We start from the raw sequence: 18,862 nt of genomic DNA on the forward strand, positions 1-18,862 counted from the left end.
ACTTTTTGTTATCCTCACTTTCATAATTTCTGTGTGTGTGTGTGTAGGGCTGGGCGATATATTGCATGCGATTCTCACGCGCATTTCGTCAGTAAAGCCGGTTCCCTGATTACCGCTAAATCGCCATCACCTGCTTTCAAACGGAGCGCCATTTAATAGCCAGAGCCGTAGTTCACTGATAAGCCACGTTCATATCGCAGATGAATCGCCTTCGATAAAGAACGCGATATTTGCGTGGCTTATCAGTGATCTACGGCTCTGTCTATTAAATGCCGCACCATTTGAAAGCAGGTGATGGCGATTTAGCGGTAATCAGGGAACCGGCTTTACTGACGAAATGCGCTTGAGAATCGCATGCGATATATCGCCCAGCCCTATGTGTGTGTGTGTGTATATATTAGGGCTGCACGATTGACAAAAATCATAATGGTCGATTATTCCCTTGAAATTGTAATTGCTATTATTAATTGCGATTATTACAATTTACATTGAATGATGGGTTTTTTTTGCTTTATATCATTGTTTGAACCAATAATCATGCTGGATTTTCTCCTTAGCGTAAGGTTGAGAGGTCCATCTATCACACTTTTCCATGTTTGTAGAGTTAGTTCGTCGAGTAAATATATTGGCTGTGGTGTTGTCACGATACTGGAATTTCTAACTTCGGTACGATACCTTGAAAAGTACTGATATTCGATACCATTTTCGATACCACGGGGGGAAAAAAACAATATATATACTGTCATATAGGTATTTTTAATATTATTTATTATTTTTAGGGCCCAAGCGAAAATTCGCGCAGGGCCCTCTTGTTCTTCTAAGGATTATTAGGGCCCAAGCGAAAATTCGCGCAGGGCCCTCTTGTTCTTCTAAGGATTATTATTAGGGCCCAAGCGAAAATTCGCGCAGGGCCCTCTTGTTCTTCTAAGGATTATTATTATTTTTTTTTTTTTTTTTTTTTTTTTTTTTTTTTCCGTCTTCCGGGGCTTTTTGGGGGCCTTAACATGCTCAAAAACTCTTGAAAATTGGCACACACATTGGAATCCGCGGCCATTAGGACGCCGGAGAGGCTGGTACCCGGGCGTGGCAGGGGGGCTCGACAGCGCCCCCTTGAAAAAAGTCTGAAAATTTGGTCCATATATTAAACACGCTTGCACGTATTAGTATGAAACTCAGTACACATATAGACCTCATCGGGCCGAACAACTTTCGTGCTCTAAGTTAAACACCACGCCAACAGGAAGTCAGCTATTAAGGGTTGTTTGAAAAACGCATGCTCTGGAATTTGATATACTCCTCCTAGACGATTAATCCGATCGCCACCAAACTCGGTCAGCATGAAGTCAAGACACTGATGATTAAAAATTGCCAGGGGATTTTTGATATCTCGAACGGTTTGGCCGTGGCGAGGCAACGAATTTATGGCGAGAAAAAGGAAACAGGAAATGTGTTATAACGTCTGCATACATATATTGATCTTTATGAAACTTCACGAGTGTGTTCGTTATAGGAGTCTGATCACATGGATGTGACTATTGTGAGTCAAAGTTATAGCGCCACCAACTGGCAGCAGGAAGTGTATCACTTTTTGAAATGTTTTGAGATCACCCTCTTATTTTTACCTGATTTGCTTCAAACTTCATCAGTGTAATGTCAATACACAGCAGATGTAGACCTATGACAGGATTTTTGATATTTGAAATATTGTTGCCATGGCAACAGGTCAAACTGTAATAATATTCTTGAGTGTTTTTGAGGCTCTTAACATGCTTCAAATTGCATGAAACTCGACACACACATCAATATTGTCAACCAGTAGACATGGACAAAGCCATAGAAATGGGCGTGGTGGAGGGGCTCAGTAGCGCCACCTTTTGACAAAAGTGGGGGGGTTAGTTTTTCCTACAATCACCAAACTCGGTACACATATTGTTCTCATCAAGCCGGACAATTTTCTAATTTACATTCATTAGCTCCGACCAACAGGAAGTCAGCTATTTTGGTTTGAATGTTAATTTTTTGAAAAAACAGGCTATGAATTTTATACTACTGCTCCTACAGGGTTTATCCAATTTACACCAAACTTTTTTTAACTTGTTGCTAACACATTGAAGTTGTTTAATTGCAAACGGATTTTGGATATCTCAAACGGTTTGGCCGTGGCGAGGCAACGAATTTATGGCAAGAAAAGGGAAACAAAGTGTTATAACTTCTGCATACATTAATTGATTTTGATGAAACTTCGGCTTAGTCTTCGTTGTACAAGGCTGATCACATGGATGTGACTATTGTGATTCAAAGTAATAGCGCCACCAACTGGAAGCAGAAAATGTGTCACTTTCAGCATACATTGAGATCACCCTCTTATTTTTACCTGATTTGCTTCAAAATTCATCAGAATAATGTTAAAACTTGGCACATGTAATCCTTTGAAAATGGGCAGGGAGGAGGGGCTCTATAGTGGCACCTTGTAGTGCAGTAAATGTGGAGTGAATTTGACATAGTCCTTTGATGTTTAACCGTTTTAAGTGCCTATTGCCCGCTGTGCACAGTTGCCCTGAAGCCACCGGGGTGGCGGTGCCACCGGGCTTGGGCCCGCCATCGCTGCTCGCAGCTATATTTATTATTTTTTTTTTTTTTTTTTTTTTTTTTTTTTTTTCCGTCTTCCGGGGCTTTTTGGGGGCCTTAACATGCTCAAAAACTCTTGAAAATTGGCACACACATTGGAATCCGCGGCCATTAGGACGCCGGAGAGGCTGGTACCCGGGCGTGGCAGGGGGGCTCGACAGCGCCCCCTTGAAAAAAGTCTGAAAATTTGGTCCATATATTAAACACGCTTGCACGTATTAGTATGAAACTCAGTACACATATAGACCTCATCGGGCCGAACAACTTTCGTGCTCTAAGTTAAACACCACGCCAACAGGAAGTCAGCTATTAAGGGTTGTTTGAAAAACGCATGCTCTGGAATTTGATATACTCCTCCTAGACGATTAATCCGATCGCCACCAAACTCGGTCAGCATGAAGTCAAGACACTGATGATTAAAAATTGCCAGGGGATTTTTGATATCTCGAACGGTTTGGCCGTGGCGAGGCAACGAATTTATGGCGAGAAAAAGGAAACAGGAAATGTGTTATAACGTCTGCATACATATATTGATCTTTATGAAACTTCACGAGTGTGTTCGTTATAGGAGTCTGATCACATGGATGTGACTATTGTGAGTCAAAGTTATAGCGCCACCAACTGGCAGCAGGAAGTGTATCACTTTTTGAAATGTTTTGAGATCACCCTCTTATTTTTACCTGATTTGCTTCAAACTTCATCAGTGTAATGTCAATACACAGCAGATGTAGACCTATGACAGGATTTTTGATATTTGAAATATTGTTGCCATGGCAACAGGTCAAACTGTAATAATATTCTTGAGTGTTTTTGAGGCTCTTAACATGCTTCAAATTGCATGAAACTCGACACACACATCAATATTGTCAACCAGTAGACATGGACAAAGCCATAGAAATGGGCGTGGTGGAGGGGCTCAGTAGCGCCACCTTTTGACAAAAGTGGGGGGGTTAGTTTTTCCTACAATCACCAAACTCGGTACACATATTGTTCTCATCAAGCCGGACAATTTTCTAATTTACATTCATTAGCTCCGACCAACAGGAAGTCAGCTATTTTGGTTTGAATGTTAATTTTTTGAAAAAACAGGCTATGAATTTTATACTACTGCTCCTACAGGGTTTATCCAATTTACACCAAACTTTTTTTAACTTGTTGCTAACACATTGAAGTTGTTTAATTGCAAACGGATTTTGGATATCTCAAACGGTTTGGCCGTGGCGAGGCAACGAATTTATGGCAAGAAAAGGGAAACAAAGTGTTATAACTTCTGCATACATTAATTGATTTTGATGAAACTTCGGCTTAGTCTTCGTTGTACAAGGCTGATCACATGGATGTGACTATTGTGATTCAAAGTAATAGCGCCACCAACTGGAAGCAGAAAATGTGTCACTTTCAGCATACATTGAGATCACCCTCTTATTTTTACCTGATTTGCTTCAAAATTCATCAGAATAATGTTAAAACTTGGCACATGTAATCCTTTGAAAATGGGCAGGGAGGAGGGGCTCTATAGTGGCACCTTGTAGTGCAGTAAATGTGGAGTGAATTTGACATAGTCCTTTGATGTTTAACCGTTTTAAGTGCCTATTGCCCGCTGTGCACAGTTGCCCTGAAGCCACCGGGGTGGCGGTGCCACCGGGCTTGGGCCCGCCATCGCTGCTCGCAGCTATATTTTTATTTATTATTAGTCTAGGCAATCAAATTTCTTCTGAAGAGATCACTTTATATGATAAAGCTTTTAAGCTTTTTTTCATATATAAACGTTGATTAGTTACCATTACAATTATCTCACAAATATTTGCTCAATATTTGTTTTTACAATGGGGTAATTTTGTTGCAATATCTTAGACACAGCACAAAGAAGCTTGATTTCAAATGGTAAACTGAATTTAAAAAAGAACAAATGAACAAATTACTAACTATAGCACAAATAAATACAATAGAATAAAGATAGAAATTAAATAGACTGCTTTCTATTTTCAGGTAGGTCTAACTGTAGTAATCGGGTAAGAAACTGAATTAAAAACAAAATAGGCTAATCAAATGTAAAATAACATTGGATAATCTTCAATGTAAAAATTAAATACAGATTAATCAATTAAAGTTACAGAAGTTAATCAGTCAAGAGCAGTAAGTGATTTTCTCTTTGTCTTTTGATTAATAATAACAACATAGAGAGCGGCACGTTTATTCGGCTACTGTCCCTTTAAGACCTGACGAATGCGCGGACACATCCTTCCTGAAATGTTTTACATCAAAACTCACCAAGATGGGCATTGTGATATTGTTTCTGGGTGAATTTGACCATTAATAAACCGCGAAAAGGAGGTTATTTTGGCACTTGTATGTCAAAGGCGGCTTTATTATGTGTCTGCGCTTCGTGTGAATGCGAGGCGCGCGTGCGTCTCAACTCGCTGTCAGAGAGGAGAGCAAGCACGCGCAGCTGGTGTATCGATACTGCAGAAAGGAGTATTGGTATCGTTTCAGATATTTCAGTATCGATACATATCGAAATATAGTAACATAGTGTTTCCCATCAGCATACACCTACGTCACTGGCAGCTCCTTTTATGCTGGATTAGACCTTTTACATTCTGAAGTAGTCGTGATTCGCCTCTCACAACGTAACATGCTCAAAACACGCAGAGTAATGTAAGTGAATATTTTTCCTTGTAATCGCGCCTTTGAACGATTACGAAATTATATATATATATATTAGAGCCCGACCGATATGGATTTTTGGGGGCCGATGCCGATATTAACTCAAAAAGAGCCGATTTATAAGCCGATATTTTGATTTTGAAAATAAACTGGATATTAGACCCATTTCCTATAAACTACACTTACACAACATTCAATAGCAAAATATCTGCCTGTTCTATGTATGTGGGCTGTATACCATTTTCCAGAAGGGATTATGTTAAAAAAAAGCCTTAGATTACAGTCTCAATGACTAAACAATTGCACATCAAAAGTATATATTTTTTAATGATCAAAAAACAGTCTGGTTTTAAACATTTAACAGTTTTACTTACTTCCAGTTGAAGCTGGTTTTAACAGTCTGTGTGTGTACTGTAAATAAATTATAATACTAAAGTTAAAGTAAAAGAGCTATACCAAACAAATTCAATATTCCACAAAACCATGTCAATGAATTGAAAATAAAATTAAAATAAGTTAAATGGGAAACACTGCAGATATATTTAGAATAAGTTAAACGCTAACGTTATAGTTTGACCTCTTATTAACGTTTGCGCTCTTCCACTGATAAACATGGTATTAGCTTTGTGGGTAATCTAATATAGCAATGCATTAGCGGCTGTAAGTGATGTTACAGAATATTTATAAGTGATAATGATAGGACCGTTAGCTAGAACTACCACACTGTTTTTATATACAGTGTATGAACTAAATCTACAATCATTTCACATGACGAACGACAGACTCACCATCAAGAGTACAACAATACTTTCTTCTGTAGTGGATTTCTGGCGCTGTTGTCAACTGGGGAGTTGCAGAGCTCCCTCTGGTGGGCAAACTATGCAACACTCATAACATGAGTGAAGCATGAGACTCTGTTTCTCATGTTTCATCGGCCGTTATAAACGCCGATGCCGATTTAAATGCAATTAGCTCATATCGGCCGGCCGATATATCGGTCGGGCTCTAATATATATATATATATATATATATATATATATATATATATATATATATATATATATACACATTTATTAGGGCTGGGTAAAAAATATATAGATTTCTCAATTTTAATCAATTCTCATTTTTACGAACCAATATTAAATCCCAAGAATCGATTAGTTTAGTCTGTTTTCAGTTGATGAATGAGCAGAATATGTAGCACTTCCCATCCAATAAATCGCAATAACCTTTGTGCTTTGTTACTTTTGATATGAAGCAAAGTCTCAGATTTCAAATGATGTCCATCTTATTATGAGATTCAAAAAATAAATACCGTTTTGGCGCTGTTTAATGTGACGTGACAGATCACTTTAGCGCCTCAGTTAAAGAGAAGCGGCAGCACGAGCGCATGTGAACCTCCTCTCCTCCGCTTTAATACCAGTTACAGCGCAAAATAAACATAAATAAACATCTGAAGGTATGTTAAAAGATACAGTACAACTTACCGAAATCCGTATCATGTCTTGTCTAATAGCTCAATCAGTGTTTCAATCTCGGAAAGACATCAATAAAACAGCTTGTAAACAATGTCACGTAACGTCACATTTACCTCAGAAAAACATATTCAGGGACCATAAACTCATTAGTCAGCTAGAAAAGTGTACTCTAGAAAGCAACATTCTGATAAATATAGCTATGCATCATTACATATTCATTATAATTTTTAATTTTCTTCAATATTTAATGGATGTTTGAATAAATCAGTTATGACAGCCGCGATTTAAATGTTTATTATTATTTCAAAAAAACGAATTGGAGTAGAAATATTACGTAATTCTAAACTTTGTTTATTATAAAAACATAATTGAGTGTAATTTAAGTGTTGTATATAAATAAGTTAATTTAACCTTCAGTATTATTATAGTAGTACTAACTGACTTACATGTGTAGTTTACAGCATTTGTTGAGAGATTTTTTTCCTCTAGAAAATTTGCCATGTACTGTAACTGAAATACTACATCGAAAATAATCGATATTGAATCGAATCGGAATGGCATGTGAATAATAATCTAATCGAATCATGAAAATTGTGTCAATCCCCAGCCCTAATAAATATATATAAATAAATAAATAAATAAATAAATAAATAAATATATATATATATATATATATATATATATATATATATATATATATATATATATATATATATATATATATATATGAGTTTGGTTCCTAAATTTAAAAAAAAAATGAGTTTCCGTCAAAATCACTATTGTATCTGGTCAGTATTGAAAAGTCATTTATTAATTTTGCACAAAATGTGATATCCGTCTTGTTATTCTGTCATGTTTTCTCCCTTTCTTTTCAAAACGCGACAAACGCCAGTCTCCTTTCTCTGCAGAACGCGATATATCCGCTCAACCAATCACAGCGCACCATTCCACGCACTGTAAACATTGAAGGCTTTTTTAAAAAGCCGTTTTTAATACCAATGTACTCGGCAAATGTGTTTATTTAACCGTGTGGTGGCGCCAGATACTCTTTAATCGGTAATTACAAATAATTTATAACGTTAACAAGATGACCCGTTGAATTCATTTTGGGAGCGACGGCTGAATGTATTTTTAGTAAAATGCCTGTATATAAGATAAATATTGGCAAAGTTTAGACTTTGTCATATATGTGAATCAACTTACTTTGTTGTGTATTTTCAATTTGAAAAATAACTTTTATATTGATGGATTAATTGCATTTTGAAAAAAAAAAGTGTCATGGATTTATTGCATTTTGGGAAAAAAATAATACGTTTTTATAATAAACTTTTTAAAATCAAAATGTAGATTAGAATTTTTAATGTTTTTATAACCAAAAAGATGCTATGTGAAAGTTTGAAACAGAAAATGGTGGTTTTCATCTTGCCACTTTCTTGGTAAAGAAAACACCTTTTTACTCAAATTAATCAAAATGGAGTTATTGCGTTTTGGAACCAAACTCAGTCATATTGCATATTACCGCCATGTATTGTATATCACCACCAAGCACATATAGTTGAATAATAGCATTTTTAAATTGATGAATTATTCTGCTTAAAGGCCTGCTGAAGTGTCTTGGAACTCGTAGCATTATTCAATGTGTTGATGTAATTTCAACTGAAACAGGAAGACATATCGAACAGCTCCGTCCCTTTCTTAAAATAGCCAAAAGCATTTATACCACAGCTCTGCCAGAGCCGTTAAACGTGGTAAAACCTCTATTTCCATCTAATCTCTAACCGATTCTCCCCCTAATGCCCTCTATTTCACTTTAAAATACTGCATTCTGTGCAGAATTCAAATGGGTCCTATCCCTTTTGTGGTCTGAGCTGACTCGCGGTCCACGGATATGATCTGCTCTGTGCTCTCGTGTCTCTGGACCAGAGCAGACTGTGCTCGCGCTGCAGCGGTTTATGTGATACTAACGCGAAAATGGACTTCATTCACCTCAATGGAAAGCATATTTACAATGTCTGAATTGTTCCCTATCCTCTATATAGTGCACTATGTGCCGTTCACCATGTAGAAACTAGTAAATGTGTGAACAAATGACTGATTTCAGCCACGGCTTCAGGGTCTGTTTATAGTGTAGGAGGGGGCGCCGGGTGGGACTTCAGATTCTAGAGAGCATTTGATTGGACAGAAGATATGACGAGAAGCTTAAGTGCGATGTGATGTCATGAGAACCCGTGATCCATTTTAGCGGAAGTGAGAGACTGTAAGTTTTGAATCCTTACATCTCCTAAATGTGAATTTTGTCATGTTTTGAAACACACCAGCCTATTCATAACCTTAAGGCTAACATATTCATACTTAAATTTTGATTTCAGGGGGACTTTAATTACACTAGCCTATATCAAATATATATTTCTGATTTTAATTACATTGATGACCTGTCATAGTTTAATCTGTCCCACCACAGTTTTATACTGAACCTAAAAGATCACCAACGTTGTGTTTTGCGCCATTGCTTTGTCAAAATATCTGTTATAGCTGTGATCTATTTAAATCGGTTGTGGCTGGTTTCAGAGCAAAGCAGACTGTGTTCACGCAAGCAGCTCATGAATTGCGTCTCAGAGCATTCATAGTAAATGAGCTTCATCACTGCATGTCCTGCTTGAATGTGCATTTTTGACTAATCCTGTATATACAATTTAATTTGCACAAGTTTTGTTCTTGCATTGATGTTACATTTGTAGCAATTTTGCACTTTGAAAGTCAGTTTGAGATATAGACTTTGAGTATTGTGTATAGGGTATCTTTGGATAGTTTACAAAATAAAACAATAAGCTACTTTTTGAAATAATTAATGGTATTGCATTGTTGTTTTAAACCCCAAATCTTTTACTTATACTATTCTTCATTAACAATTATTCAATTATTTGTAATACACAAAAAAAGTAATTTCAATGTAGCTAGCTACTTTTTGATAGTAACATGTAGTGTAGCTAACTACTTTTTCAGAAGGATAGCTTGACTGTATCTTAACTACTTATGAGTAACTGAAGCTACAGTTTATATGTAAATATAAACCTGATCAGGCATAACATTATGACCACTGACAGGTGAAGTGAATAACACTGATTATCTCTTCATCAATGCACCTGTTAGTGAACATTTTCTCCTCGAAGTTGATGTGTTAGAAGCAGGAAAAATGGATAGGAGTAAGAATTTGAGCAAGTTTGACAAGGGCCAAATTGTGATGGCTAGATGACTGGGTCAGAGCATCTCCAAACCTGCAGCTCTTGTGGGGTGTTCCTGGTCTGCAGTGGTCAGTATCTGTCAAATGAAGTCCAAAGAAGGAACAGTGGTGAACCGGCGACAGGGTCATGGGCGGCCAAGTCTCATTAATGCATGTGGGGAGCGAAGGCTGGCCTGTGTGGTCTGATCTAACAGACGAGCGACTGTAGCTCAAATTGCTCAAAACGTTAATGCTAGTTCTGATAGAAAGGTGTCAGAATACACAGAGCATCGCAGTTTGTTTCGTATGGGACTTCATAGCCGCAGACCAGTCAGGGTGCCCATGCTGACCCCTGTCCACTGCCGAAAGCATCAACAGTGGGCACGTGAGCATCAGAACTGGACCACGAAGCGGGAATGGTTTGAGGAGCACAACAACGAGTTTGAGGTGTTGATTTGGCCTCCAAATTCCCCAGATCTCAATCTAATCGAGCATCTGTGGCATGTGCTGAACAAATAAGTCCGATCCATGGAGGCCCCACCTCGCAACTTACAGGACTTGGATCTACTGCTAACATCTTGGTGCCAGATACCACAGCACACCTTCAGGGGTCTAGTGGAGTCCATGCCTCAATGGGTCATGGCTGTTTTGGCAGCAAAAGTGGGACCAACACAATATTAGGAAGGTGGTCATAATGTTATGATTGATATGTGTGTGTGTGTGTGTGTGTGTGTGTGTGTGTGTGTGTGTGTGTGTGTGTGTATATATATATATATATATATATATATATATATATATATATATATATATATATATATATATATATATATATATATATATATATATATATATATATATATATATATATATACTCAAACAAAACAAAACAAAAAAATTTATTTTTGATCACCTGACTGTCTGACATTTAGATTCTGAGAAGATATGCTTTTTTTGCAAAATAATGACTCTGCTAAATATTCGTTGACATTTATAAAGACATTTTATGTGGCCAAATGCAATTAAACTTGCTTAACTGTGGGGCGCTGTTCAGCAGCCCTATAACACTAATTAACACTCAAAATTTGTATTGTACTCTGGCTGTTAAAATGTCAGTGTGGAAAAAACATGATAATAAGAGCAAGACATAATCATCATCTTAGACCTGTAAGATTCTCAGTGGGTTTGTATCTGAAAGGAATTCCTCATTTTAGTAAAAAGCTCAGATAGAAGTGTGCCTTGGAGAGAGGAGGGAAATGCTTTGTTGTTATTTTATTCATCCCAGAGGCTAAAGACGCCAAGAAGGATAGTGAAAAGTGCTATTTTAAATGTATTAGTGGGGAAGGTGATTCTTCTAAAAGATTTTGATGCCAACGTTTTTTTTTTTTTTTTTTTTAAATATATATTGACTGAATTTATATTGTGCTTGAAAGGGGAAAATGATTATTAAAAACTCAAATGAATTAATTAATGTTTTGGAGTTTTAAGTATGTACACATGCACATTTGGATGAATACACATGATCCTTACCTTTCTGGATGATTTCCGTCTTTGCTGCTGGTTCAGACTTAGTGAATTCATAGAGCATGACTGCCTGTGCAGACGTACCAGGGCTCCATTCATTATAAATGTCCATCTCGTCGCATGAAATTGAGGCTGTCAGCTCGCAATTGGCATCGCGTGGCAACCCAGCTGTGAGCGAGAGGCCTTGGAAACGCATATGACTGTAATGAACTTGATTTCCAGCTCTCCAGCCAGCAGTAGGGCTTGTATGCCAAGACCTTCACCAGCAGCCACCTTCTGTTCCTCATACTGAGACACTCTACACCCCACCTGCTCGGCTATCTCACTGGCTTTTACGCTGGTCTTCACACACATGGTTCAAATCTGAAACTAGACCATTAACAGCAAGCCAGATCGAATCATGACCATTCACATTACGCCAATGTCAAATGTATCAGTCTCACTCTTTTCAGTCTGTTAATATGTATAGTTTAGTATATGTATTATACAGGTGCTGGTTATATAATTAGAATATCATCAAAAAGTTGATTTATTTCACTAATTCCATTCAAAAAGTGAAACTTGTATGTTATATTCATTCATTACACACAGACTGATATATTTCAAATGTATATTTCTTTTCAAATGATTATAACTGACAACTAAGGAAAATCCCAAATTCAGTATCTCAGAAAATTAGAATATTACTTAAGACCTTTAGATTTTTAGAAATCTTGGTCAACTGAAAAGTATGAACATGAAAAGTATGAGCATGTACAGCACTCAATACTTAGTTGGGGCTCCTTTTGCCTGAATTACTGCAGCAATGCGGCGTGGCATGGAGTCGATCAGTCTGTGGCACTGCTCAGGTGTTATGAGAGCCCAGGTTGCTCTGATAGTGGCCTTCAGCTCTTCTGCATTGTTGGGTCTGGCATATCGCATCTTCCTCTTCACAATACCCCATAGATTTTCTATGGGGTTAAGGTCAGGCGAGTTTGCTGGCCAATTAAGAACAGGGATACCATGGTCCTTAAACTAGGTACTGGTAGCTTTGGCACTGTGTGCAGGTGCAAAGTCCTGTTGGAAAATGAAATCTGCATCTCCATAAAGTTGGTCAGCAGCAGGAAGCATGAAGTGCTCTAAAACTTCCTGGTATACGGCTGTGTTGACCTTGGACCTCAGAAAACACAGTGGACCAACACCAGCAGATGACATGGCACCCCAAACCATCACTGACTGTGGAAACTTTACACTGGACCTCAAGCAACGTGGATTGTGTGCCTCTTCTCTCTTCCTCCAGACTCTGGGACCCTGATTTCCAAAGGAAATGCAAAATTTACTTTCATCAGAGAACTTAACTTTGGACCACTCAGCAGCAGTCCGGTCCTTTTTGTCTTTAGACGCTTCTGACACTGTCTGTTGTTCAAGAGTGGCTTGACACAAGGAATGCGACAGCTGAAACCCATGTCTTGCATATGTCTGTGCGTAGTGGTTCTTGAAGCACTGACTCCAGCTGCAGTCCACTCTTTGTGAATCTCCCCCACATTTTTGAATGGGTTTTGTTTCAGAATCCTCTCCAGGGTGTGGTTATCCCTATTGCTTGTACACTTTTTTCTACCACATCTTTTCCTTCCCTTCGCCTCTCTATTAATGTGCTTGGACACAGAGCTCTGTGAACAGCCAGCCTATTTTGCAATGACATTTTGTGTCTTGCCCTCCTTGTGCAAGGTGTCAATGGTTGTCTTTTGGACAGCTGTCAAGTCAGCAGTCTTCCCCATGATTGTGTAGCCTACAGAACTAGACTGAGAGACCATTTAAAGGCCTTTGCAGGTGTTTTAAGTTAATTAGCTGATTAGAGTGTGGCACCAGGTGTCTTCAATATTGAACCTTTTCACAATATTCAAATTTTCTGAGATACTGAATTTGGGATTTTCCTTAGTTGTCAGTTATAATCATCAAAATTAAAAGAAATAAACATTTGAAATATATCAGTCTGTATGTAATGAATGAATATAATATACAAGTTTCACTTTTTGAATGGAATTAGTGAAATAAATCATCTTTTTGATGATATTCTAATTATATGACCAGCACCTGTATATGATGAATTATTATATTACAAATGGCAGCTGCGAGAAACAAATATAATGATATATGATATATAATACAAATAAAATAATCTGGGCAGAAAGAAATGCTATTAAAAGCGACAAACAAAATTGTTATGCTATGTCCATCCATTAAGGTGACTGAAATTATTATATGGCTTGTATTTTGATTTTAAAGCAGTCTGTATTGCCACACGGGTTTATTAAAGCATGTAAATTTTTTCAGACTTCACTCCAGTAAGAACAGTCTCGTTCCTCCTGACCAGTCCTGTTATTTACTCTGTTTAATCCCTGGTGTTTGTATTGTTTATCCTGAGACAATCATATTCAGCTGTGTATTTGTATGCAGCTGGTCTTTCCTCTGTCCCCCAGTCTCATTCTCTGTGTCGATGATATGACCTTCATTTGGGCACAGTAATTAAGATCAATTACCCTCTTCCACTCTGTCACTCCATGCCACTGGCAAGGTAATAAAATATGCCACCTGCCCATAATTACCCATCATGTTTTCATAATTTGATATATCCTCCATCTTTCCGTCATTCCTTCGGATCAGAAAGTCTTAAGACACAGAGTAATAAGACAGCTGACCACAGTGAGAGTTGGTTGTAAAATACAATTTAGTACTAAATTGTTTCTGTCAGTTCTGGCTTGTTGTTTCCCTGTCATTCTCTTAGACAGGTAACAGTCTGTCTGATGCATATTGCACACAAAAATGGCAATTTGATGGGCTCCTTTCATTAGAAATTATCCTGAGCTGTGACATGAAAGGCAGAAGACAGGGAGAAATCTGGCACTGGTTCAACATTTACTGTAGTATAATAAAATGTGTTATAGTATATATTATATACCTGAGCTAAATTAATTGCTTTTTGATTGTGTATTAAATGTCTTTTAGAAAAAGTTGTCTTGACAAACAAATTATGCTCAGTTTATCTTTATATTAGTGATTTCTAGGCAATGTTATTAGTATTAATGATATTTGCTACATTTGTTTAATTATTATATTATATTATATTATATTATATTATATTATATTATATTATATACTGTATTTGTTATGTGATGTGATGTAATAAATTATATATTATGTTAATAATTTTATTTAATAATGAATTATATTATAAATTATATTATATTAGTTAACACTGATGGTTAGACCAAGCTAACCATCCAAAGCCTAACCCTTTGACCAGAGCAATTTTCAGCGTGGTCCAGACTTTATGCTGATACTCAAAATTCTGGCTATGTTAGACTACTCTCTCCATTTCACCCAGAAGCCTGCAAGTGTATGGCAAAGAGTTGATTGAGTGCTTCAGTGCTTCACACACTGCCTCCTTCCACGCCTTACAGCTGTGGAGTTATGCTGTGACTTTTCATGCTCATTCTGCATTCATGTTTGTTTGCCGTGTGTGTGTGTGAAAGAGAGAGTGTGTGTTCTTTGTGTTGGTGTATGTGGGTGTGCTGTCTCTGGGTGACCCTGGTAATGGGTTTCTAATTACTTTGGGTTGTTGCTAAATTGCAGCTGCTCATTTGTATTGGTCCATTTTTGCAGGAAAGAGATTGGACAAGGGCATTAGGGGGCTTGGAAAGACGAAGTGATGGAGGTGCAGGAGAGAGTGAGGAAAAAGACACTGGGAGAGAGAAACAAGATGAATGAGGCGGATGAACCTTTCTAACCTAACAGGGGAACAGGGCCGAGACATTAGCACATTGTTGTAGGGTGTTTTCTGCAAGCTTATTGATCCATTTTTTAATGGACAGGCAACTAATGGTATAGATCATTATGGGACATGTGAGATGCCAAGGGTGAAAGTTGGCTTTAGAGAAGACTTGGTAATTAAAGGTCAAATATGAATTTGAGGTTAATGGTGTAGGAGGAAAGAAACTGATTGACGTGAAGTTATTTAAGCTGAATGTGGACTACCCACACCATCCCATTGCTCTCTCCTGGGGGGATTTCATTCCTTTGTGGGTTTGGTCTTATGACCTTTTCTTATAGTGTTGCATCAGATAATGGAGCGCTGTGTACTGCCAACGTGATTTTAGTTGTTTGGATTTGTTATGGTATTGATGTCTAAAGCTTCTGTCCTTTCTGATTTGGCTCTGAATGGACCAGATAAAAAACAACTGTTCCTAGGGGTCCCTTGAGAGCCCTCTATGTGATGACAGAGACTTGATCCGTGCCAGCATCCCTCTCCAGGTGTGTTTGTGTGCGTTTCCTTAGCAGCATGTTACCGTAAGCTGATCGGCTCAAGCACTTTGTCAACAGTGGTGTGTAATGATGCTGTTTAAACAGGCTGGTTGGACCCGACACCTGCACACACTTATGACCAGAGATAAGATGGTGAGAGACGGTGTTCCTGCAAAGCTGCACATGCGCTCCTCTGATGTTATTCCCCTGCAGACAAAGCAAATAAAAATTCTGTCTAGCATTCTGTCTGTCTAGCCTTCTGTCTGTCTGTCTAGCCTTCTGTCTGTCTGTCTAGCCTTCTGTCTGTCTGTCTAGCCTTCTGTCTGTTCGTCTCTCTAGCATTCGGTTTGTCTGTCTAGCTTTCTGTCAGTCTGTATAGTGTTCTGTCCATCCATCTGTTTGTCTAGCGGTCTGTCCATCTGTCTGTCTAGTGTTCTGTTTATCCGTCTCGCGTTCTGTCTGTCTCGCGTTCTGTCTGTCTGTCTCGCGTTCTGTCCGTCTGTCTCGCGTTCTGTCCGTCTGTCTCGCGTTCTGTCCGTCTGTCTCGCGTTCTGTCCGTCTGTCTCGCGTTCTGTCTGTCAATTTCAACTTCAGTTTCAATTTCAGTTGAGCTTTATTGGCATGACTGTGAATCACAATGTTGCCTAAACATTAACATAGTAACATATTATATATAAATAATAAAACAAACAAACAAACAAAACATATGTACATCATGTCATATTTAGCATAGTAAATAAATCCATCTAAATAAATGAATAAATAAAGCAAGCCTCTCTAGAGAGTTATCCGTTTCTAGCATTGTGAATGGCTAACACATATTTTGCAGCTAGTGTAGCTGTGTTATCATCTTCACCAAGTGTAAAGGGCATTTTCTCAGTATCCCTCAGTTCAATGAATGATGGAATCAGTGTTTCAAATATTCAAATCTGTCTGTTTAGCATTCTGTCCGTCTGTTTAGCATTCCGTCTGTCTGTCTAGCGTTCTGTTTGTCTAGTGTTGTCTGTCTGTCTGTCTAGAGGCCTGTCTGTCTGGTTAGCATTCTGTTCATCTGTCCAGCGGTCTATCTGTCTAGTGTTCTGTCTGTCTAGCATTCTCTCTGTCTAGTGTTCTGTCCATCTGTTTAGTGTTCTGTCTGTCTGTCTAGCATTCTGTCTGTCTGTCTGTCTGTCTAGTGTTCTCTGTCTGTTTAGCGTTCTGTCCATCTGTCTATCCAGTGTTCTGTCTGTCTGTCTGTTTAGCATTCTGTCCGTCTGTCTAGCAGTCTGTCTGTCTGTCTAGCGTTCTGTCCGTCTGTCTGTCTAGTGTTCTGTCCGTCTGTCTCTCTAGCATTCTGTCTAGTGTTCTGTCTGTCTGTTTAGCGTTCTGTCCATCTGTCTGTCCAGTGTTCTGTCTGTCTGTCTGTTTAGCATTCTGTCCGTCTGTCTAGCAGTCTGTCTGTCTAGCGTTCTGTCTGTCTGTCTGTCTAGTGTTCTGTCTGTCTGTTTAGCGTTCTGTCCATCTGTCTGTCCAGTGTTCTGTCTGTCTGTCTGTCTGTCTGTTTAGCATTCTGTCCGTCTGTCTAGCAGTATGTCTGTCTGTCTAGCGTTCTGTCTGTCTGTCTGTCTAGTGTTCTGTCTGTCTGTCCAGCATTCTGTCCGTCTGTCTGTCTATCATTCTGTCCATCTGTCTAGCAGTCTGTCCATCTGAGCGGTCTGTCCATCTGTCTAGTAGTCGGTCTGTCTGCCTAGCGGTCTGTCTGTCAAGTGGTCTGTCTGTCTGTCTAGCGCTCTGTACGTCTGTCAAGCGGTCTGTCCACCTGTATAGCGGTCTGTCTAGTTGTCTGTCCGTCTGTCTAGTGGTCTGTCTGTCTGTCTAGCGTCCTGTCCGTCTGTCTAGCGTTCTGTCCGTCAGTCTAGTGGTCTGTTGATTAATATAGTTACTAATATTTTTAAATATGATTTTCGTATATATTAAATAAAAATACATATATAAATATAACCATTTATAATGAAATTCTACATATGACCTTTAATATTTAAAGGGATAGTTCACCCAAAAAAGAAAATTTGATGTTTATCTGCTTACCCCCAGGGCATCCAAGATGTAGGTGACTTTGTTTCTTTAGTAGAACACACATGATGATTTTTAACTCCAACCGTTGCAGTCTGTCAGTCGTATAATGCATGTCAATGGTAACAAAATTTATGAGAGTAAAAAAAAAAAAAACATGCACAGACAAATCCAAATTAAACCCTGCGGCTTGTGATGACACATTGATGTCCTAAGACATGAAACGATCAGTTTGTGTGAGAAACCGAACAGTATTTATATAATTTTTTTTTTTACCTCTAATACACCACTATGTCCAACTGCCTTGAGCGCACACACGGCATCTGGTGCGTGAGGTGTGTACGTGCTCTGGCGTAGTTTAAACATGGTGCCTGTAGTACAACAGTTGTTATACAAATGGAAGTAAACCACTAAAAAACATGGTTTTATTACATCAAAAATATTTTATTTTGTTACTTTTCGTAAAGGCAGCTTTACAAATAAAAAGGACACATAGAAAGATCTTGTTCACATACCTCAGTTGGATGTGGAAAAACCATAAGCACAGCTGATGGTTTAAGTCATACGTGATCCTCTCCTGGGTATGTAAAATCATCAGGGGAAAATGATCGCTGCAGACCTTCAACAACTTTACTACGTTAATGGGTGTGTTGATATCCAGCCGAAGAGCAATCAACCATAACTTCAGTCGAGCAGGCTCAGAAGTTGGGAATACGTGGAAAGTCACCACTCCCGAATGAGTTCACGCGAGAGAACGTAATCTTTTAGTTTTAAGTCGGGTTGAACAATCCGGATATACGCAAGTAAGTACCATTTTGATTAGCCATCGTACCTACAGTGTTTGTGCACTATGTAAACAATGAGTGACGTATACGCACGAGAGATCACTTCTGGCGCTTAAACTACAAGGCAAGTTGACATAGTGGTGTATTAGAGGTAAAAAATTATATAAATACTGTTCGGTTTCTCACACAAACTGATCGTTTCGTGTCTTAGGACATCACTGTGTCGTCAC

At 38.3% G+C, this 18,862-nt stretch overlaps 1 protein-coding gene across 1 annotated transcript in view; it reads left to right on the forward strand.

Moving 5' to 3' along the window:
- The window catches only part of pcxa (pyruvate carboxylase a), a 180,756-nt gene that overhangs the window by 36,984 nt on the left and 124,910 nt on the right, over positions 1–18,862 (forward strand). The gene's annotated exons all lie outside the window — the stretch shown is intronic.

Source organism: Megalobrama amblycephala, linkage group LG18 (assembly GCF_018812025.1).
Source record: "Megalobrama amblycephala isolate DHTTF-2021 linkage group LG18, ASM1881202v1, whole genome shotgun sequence".
NCBI lineage: Eukaryota > Metazoa > Chordata > Actinopteri > Cypriniformes > Xenocyprididae > Megalobrama > Megalobrama amblycephala.